Source organism: Sinocyclocheilus anshuiensis, unplaced genomic scaffold, assembly GCF_001515605.1.
Source record: "Sinocyclocheilus anshuiensis isolate Anshui unplaced genomic scaffold, SAMN03320099.WGS_v1.1 scaffold1696, whole genome shotgun sequence".
Taxonomy (NCBI): Eukaryota; Metazoa; Chordata; class Actinopteri; order Cypriniformes; family Cyprinidae; genus Sinocyclocheilus; species Sinocyclocheilus anshuiensis.
The window spans coordinates 1,290-8,506 of NW_015555835.1; the positions used below are offsets into that span (position 1 = coordinate 1,290).

At 36.5% G+C, this 7,217-nt stretch overlaps 1 pseudogene; it reads right to left on the bottom strand.

Moving 5' to 3' along the window:
* Positions 1–1,678: 1,678 nt before the first annotated feature.
* LOC107675429 (kynurenine--oxoglutarate transaminase 3-like) lies at positions 1,679–6,856 on the bottom strand (annotated as a pseudogene).
* Positions 6,857–7,217: the final 361 nt, after the last annotated feature.

Here is a 7,217-nt window from a genome sequence, read left to right on the forward strand (position 1 = left end):
CAAAATAATGTTCCTTTTAGCAGCATCATATGACCCCTTTAAAGGAATCCAATTATTTGGTGCAAAATGGTGCATGAAGCAGCACTGTTATCTGCTTCAGTGTCCAGATAGCATGTAGCTTCCATGGAAGCGAGAACGTCTGACCATTTGCACGAAAGAGCTCACATGGTATGTCAAAATGTACTTATTTGATTACTGACACAGAAAAGTCTTAAATATTTAATTTCATGTTATAAGGAATGTTTCAAAATAATAAAAAAGGGCATGTCATGACCCCTTTAAACTTTGTTTCCAGGTTTGAATTAGATTTAAACCAGATTTTAAAACTGGACTCAGACTTTTGAACCGCAGCGTAAATCTGATTTTGCTGTGTGATAGTCAGTGACCAGACGTTATCTTGGAAATTTGCCATAGAAATAGTAGGGTACATGCTCTCCGGGGGATGGTCAGGACATGGAACAGATTTACAGACAGGAAGAGGAAAGGCAGGCTGGGAAATAGGTTGGAGAGGAGAGGCTCTGCCCTTCACTTGCTGGTGCTTCAGAGAACCTTTTTATCTGCAGAAAGGAAGTGAACAAAAATATAGGAGGGAATTCTGGTGTCACTGATTGGGGGGTTTTGGGTCCCCCTCAGTTCCATTCACGCGGGGCCCACTCAAGTGTGGGGTTGCACCCCCCTAAGGATGGCCCTGCATCTTAGCAAACAATCTTAACATTGATCTATTCTCTTTGCACTTGACTTACATTTGCTGCTAACAGAAGAGGTCAAATTCAATTCATAGTTCAATAAAATATAATTGATATCATTTTATGTCTCACACCTATGCTGAATATTTTCAGGTTGAATGATGCCATCTTGAGGTTGACCAATGATATTGCACTATCAAAAAATAAAATTGTTTGTTTGTTTTTGGGCAAGACATTTTATTGGAGAAGTGAAATGGAATGCAGGTCAGACTCAAACCTGTGTCATCCACATGAGCAGTAGCCTACAGTTCAGTATGCCAGTATGTTGCACCAAAGCTCTGATACGAGTTCTACTTTCTGGGTAAATGTTATTTACTGTGAAGTTGTGAACATTTTGAATAAATGCAAAGACAAACACTGGGACTAAATCATTTCTCACTTCTGTATAAATGGTCACAGATGTTGTAATCTAAGAGCACCTTTTACACATTTTTATCTACACTACCACTGAAAAGTTTGGGGTTGATATGATTTTTTACCATGTTGTTACAGTCTGTTATGCTCACCTAGGCTGAATTTATTTGATCAAAAATATGCATTCATTTTTTATTTTTTTTTATGGCATTTTTAATATATTCTAAAGTGTAATTCATTCATGCAGTGAATTTTCAGCAGTCATGTTACTCCGGTCTTCAGTATCACATGATCCTTCAGAAATCATTTTGATTCTCTGATTTGGTACTCAAGAAACATTATCATTATCATCAATGTAATTGTGCTGCTTAATATTCTTGTGTAAACAATGATAGTTTTTCAGGATTCTTTCATGAATAAAAAGTAAAAAAAAAAATGTTTTTAAAGTTTAACTAAAATCGAAATCTTAATCCCCACATTGATTCCTTTACTGCCACTTTTGATCAATTTAATGTGTCCTTGCTGAATAAAAGTACCATTTTAAAAAAAAAGGAAAGAAACCTTACTGACCCCAAGCTTTTATTTACACAGTGTACTGTATGTGTGCAAACTTCCTATTCTGACAACAAAGCTGCTTGATAGAGTACACAAGGTATCTTTAAAAAGCCAGACAAAAATGGTGATTTCGCCACATTATACTGTACAAGCATTAAATTCAGCAAATTTAATATAACTATTAGCCTGTGACAAAATATTAATTTAGAAATTAACATATAATTCATAATCCCAACAGGCTTCCCAAAATGGCTGATTCGACAAACTGTAAATACAAACTCTAAAAACACTTGAGCCAGAGTTTAGGTCATTGTAAGAGGATGTAACAATATACAATTCAAGTTAAATATGTTATTAATCTGGTGGTCCGTGCTGCACATGAATTACAGCATTAACAGGCTTTCAGAAATCAGCCTTTGTTCCAGCTCTTCAGAATGGTCTCTGCTGCATCCAAAGTGCTGTCTTGCTGTGGTAAAAAACCATTATATAACATCAGCATTAGTAAGGCATCCAATTTCATTTATTTGAAAATCATCTTTGCAACTTTCAGACAGTTTCAGAAAGGAAAGACAGCTAAATATAGATTTAGCTGTCTTTAGATAGCTGAACGATCTTTTGCATTTCCCGTAAAAGCCTAAAATTAACCCACTCCTTACCTTGATAAAACACAAACGGATGTATTTCTCAAACTGCTTTACTGAATCTTCCCCCACAAAAGCTGTTACAGGAATCGCAGCCAGTTTCTAACAAAAAAATAATAATAATTTATAACAATTTTACTGTGCTTTGTCCTTTTATTTATTCCTAAAATCACAAAAAAATACCTTCTCTTTTATCATCCATTTGACAAATCATATGTAATCATATGGTTCATCATCTCCCATATGTGACAAGTCCTGATCTATAGTCAACAGAGACAGAACAACACTAATCAGATTAAACTTCCCACAACCAATATAAATATATTTTTCCTAACAAACATTACTTCAAGCCACTTACTGAGTGCTGTGACATCCACTATCATGAAGTATCCTCCCTCCAGGACCACTGGAGTCATGCCAGTCTGTCTCAACATGGCTGCCATGCGGTCTCTTTTCCCTTCCAACTCTAACGCCAAAGTAGCAGTCGGGTTGACCCATCAGCTCAAAGTCCCGAAGAAGACCTGGCCAACAGCCTCCTACTATGCAGTACAATGTATGTCACAAACACATTGCATAGAAGAGTGCATTGTGTACAACTATATAATAACACAGACAAAACTTGCCTGTAATGGGGTCGGACATGTATAGAGACTGTTCTGCATAACAGTCTGCTGTTTGATCAAGTATTCAGGCCCGATTGACCAACCTAACTGCAAAAAAAAAAAAAAAGCCAAAATAATCCAAGTATTTAGAATTGTATTGTATTTCTGGCATTATTTACCACCATTCCAAACCGGTTTGCTTTTTGTTCATGAAAAACGAAAGGAGAATGTTTTAAGAATCTTCATGCATCTCTTTGACAATTTACAATGTCCAGCCTCAAAAAGGACCAAAAAAAAAAAAAAAAAGGTTCATTTAATTTGTGCACTGTATTATGAGTTGCCATACAATAGCAAGGCTGGTAATAGTAAATCTTACCTTTTGCTTGACCAAAAAACAACAGTCTAACAGTGCCCACTTTTTCAAAAGTCTTCAATAGAGAGTTATAATACAGTATTACAATCTTTGATTTTAAGCAAAACATTTTAAAAAATAAAACATTGAAACTTAAAAATCTGACAAAAAGACAAAGGTACAGAAGACTACAGGGTTTCTGCAGGATTTTAAAGCTCAAATTTAAGACTTTTTAAGACCTGCACAAATTAAATTAATAGCATATGAGCGGGGTAGGGCAATGTCTATAGTACCATATTAAACTGTAAAATGACTGTAAAAAGCATGATTTACAGTTCAGATACAGGATTTCACACGGTTTATAAAATGATAAACTTCACATTTCACCCTTTAAACCATTTTTAAGAAAATAAATGAGTCAAAAGTATCAAATATTATAATAATTTAAACAATTATCAATCACTATATTATTGAAATAACATATAAATATATTTCACTGTCTTAATTGTTTATGTTTTTATTATGCATTATATTCTTCTTGATCCACCAGTTCACATTTACAACTCTGCATGTTTGCAGCGTAGTAACATGGGTTGATTTTTCACATTGGTCTGAACAAAAACAGCAGACGGGCTTATTGAAAATGCAAATTCATTCTGTGGAATGGCAGAAATATAGCGGTTTCCCCGGTAACGGCAGTACACAAAGCAGCGGAACACCTGACTTTGAAACAGGCAGCGCTCCAGTTTAAATGAAATCACAGACTTTTGAAGTTTATTCGTCACATTAAGCCATATGACAATTCTTTCCGTACCCAAATTTAAGACTTCTTGAAATAAAATGTAGACTTTCTTGTACAATTTAAGACTTTTTATGGCCTTTTTATTCTCATTTTACACTTAATGCATGTGGACTGAATATTAAACAAGTTAGTAATGATAACATAATGTGTACCATGCTGATTTGTACAGAGGCTCCGTAGATTTGCACTTAACAAGCCTAAACAGACAGTGAATGAGAGAGAGAGATCGACTGAGCGCGTGCAATTACTTGCGTCTGTCCTCCAGGCCGAGTCATATATATTTGTGAAAATAGGTTGTCATGTCCAAGGAAAGCGAAATCTCTGTCTTAGCATCGACGCATAGCTGGTCAGCTGAGCCTTCTAAAGTGGCGCTCAAAGTTAAAATGATTTCAACAGCGTGTTTCATTACGTCTCTTTGAATTAATGAATAGTTGAATGACAGTCCCTTTCCACCACCTTGTGGCGCAACACTGTAACTGCACTGACTGACAGCCCGTCTAGAACGCACGCAGGTGGAAATATCAATAGAAAGTTTCTTGTCCAGTCAGATTAGAAGATCAGATTACAACTAGGCTAACTGTTATACATATAGGCTAACGATAGCCTAACGATCTTATTGTCAGGTTTATGTTCTGTTATGTGGACCGTCATTTTGTCATTCTCTTCTGTTTACTTCATTTCCTGTTTCAACGCTATTTGGTTTCGGTTTCATTGTCTTCTGAATAGGACCTCGTTAGTTATATCGTAACATACACACACAAATTATATATATACCGCGCTATTGAGCCACTCAAAATTACCGCGACAGCCCTATGTTTAAGAGTGCTTCATTAGAGTGGGTAGGCAAGTGGCCACTAATAATTCTTTTGCCGGTTTCGATACTCTGATTTGAGCAGATTTTGTTTTTTTTGCACAGTATTAACAACCTCATAGCTCAAAGTAGGTCTGTCTTTAAAGGTTTGTTAGTTATTGTAAAAAAAATAAATAAAAAAATAAATAAAATAAAATTCCTCTATGGAGAAATTCAATGAATTGTTTTCCTTCTGGAACTTGACTGTTGCACTCTGGTGCTTTGGCACCAAACTTGCCATGATGTATAATTTCTTAATCTGAAGTTTGAAAAAGATTTCATAGCTCTTATCGGCATTTTTATGTTGCTTTTATAGCTTTTTTTGTTCCTTGTTGGAAACCAGGGAGTCTTTAAGATCTTAAAATCTTTATTTATTCTGCAGAGAAAAATAACAGCAGATGAGTCTGAACTGACAGGAAGGTGAGTAAATAATAACAGAAGTTTCATTTTTGGATGAATTAGAACTTTAAAGTAATGCTGGGCATAAATATGAATGATGAAGACTGACGACAGTGGTCAAATACCTTCCATCCAGTCACACTGAATGTTTTCCCTGCACTGCCGATAGTGATGGTTCTGTCCCACATTCCAGGGAGGGTTGCTGTTAAGAAGGAATACAGCAGAATCAGCATATCTTAATACAACTTGTAATCCACTGACATGAAAAGATAAGATGCACCACTGGAGAAATATCACATACCTATCTTTACATGCTCTTGGCCTTTATATATGAGCCATTCATACACCTCATCACTGAAGCACAGGGTGTCATGTTTGATGCAGAGATCTGCAATAGCTTGCAACTCACTCCTACTGAATATCTGGTAGTAGAAGAGAGCTTTAGGATATTAAAATGCCAATTTGTAACTAAATGTGTTATATGCAACCTTACTTTTCCAATAGGGTTGTTAGGTGTGTTGATTATGATAGCTTTGGTCTTGGAGTTGAATTTACTAGCAAGTTCTTCTTGGTCCAGGACCCAGTCTGCACTACTTATACTGCTGCGGATGAGGACTTCTGCAGAACAGGTCAAACAAGTGTTATGTTTCATGGAAATGCAGAAAACACTACACCAAACAATATTCATCATGCTAACCTACCAATCGCAAAGGTATTAAAACAGGTTTCCCCCCTGCCATTTTCACCATAGGAACATAGCAGTCAAAAAAAGGTTCTATAAAAATAACCTGAATTGAAAAAGGGAGACAAAGCAAGTAGAGAGAATGCATAAGTCATAATCTAGTGCAATTATGAATCTAGTGCAATATATTATATTTTGTTGAAAATATTACATACAAGTGCTAAATATGCTTTACCTCATCTCCCTCCTCAACCAGAGCCTGCATAGTGCTGAACCAAGATCCATATTCACCTACTATAACCAGGATCTCTTTAAACGGGTCGAGCTGACAGTCATAGACTTATCCATATACTTTTCACAGGGCTTTAACCAGTGTTGGGTGGCCCTGAACTTAGAAATGTATCTATTTGAGTGATTTCTCAACAAATAACACAGGATGATCATTAAATGTGGATAGAACATACAAAGCTACGCGTGTACTGATTTAGCCTGTCAACCATTGCAGCCTGAGCGAGACCCTCTTTCACATAGGAAGGAGGAGGAATGTCTGGGTAACCCTGTCCAAGATTAACAATGGAAGGGTCTGCTGCCACTGACGTGAAGGCCACCCTAAACAACACAAGAGACACTATTAAGAATATTTAACACATGTCTGTGAGAAAGTGTTAGCACATAATCTCTATTCTCTTACCATACATTCTTGTCCAGACCTTCTATCCTTTTCGTGTTCTTATGCTTTATGGATGCCATCTTGTACTAAAAAAAGTGAAAGAACAAAATAAAGGAATGTCAAAGAGAAATGAATAATTCAGTAAAACTTGCACTCACTTGGCAGGATGTGAAAGTTCTAAATCTAACGTTATTGGTTTGTAATACGCGTGGAGCAGATCTGAAAATACCGGTCATATCTGCCAAAAAAATAAATAAATAAGATCGTATCAAATATGTATTGCTCACTTCAAAACATTGCGGTCTGCTTCTTCTTCTGTGGATTTATTGGCGGGTCACATACCAGCTTTTAGGTGCATACCGCCACCAATTCTTCTTCTTCTTTTGTGTTTAATGGCGGTTGGCAAACCAGCTTAAGGTGCATTTCCGCCACCTACTGGGATGGAGTGTGAGGCCTTCTTCTTCTTCTTGTACGATTTTATGGCGGTTGACAAGCCAACTTATGGTGTATTACCGCCACCAACTGGACTGGAGTGTGAAGCATTAACGGGAAAGAGTGGTGTAT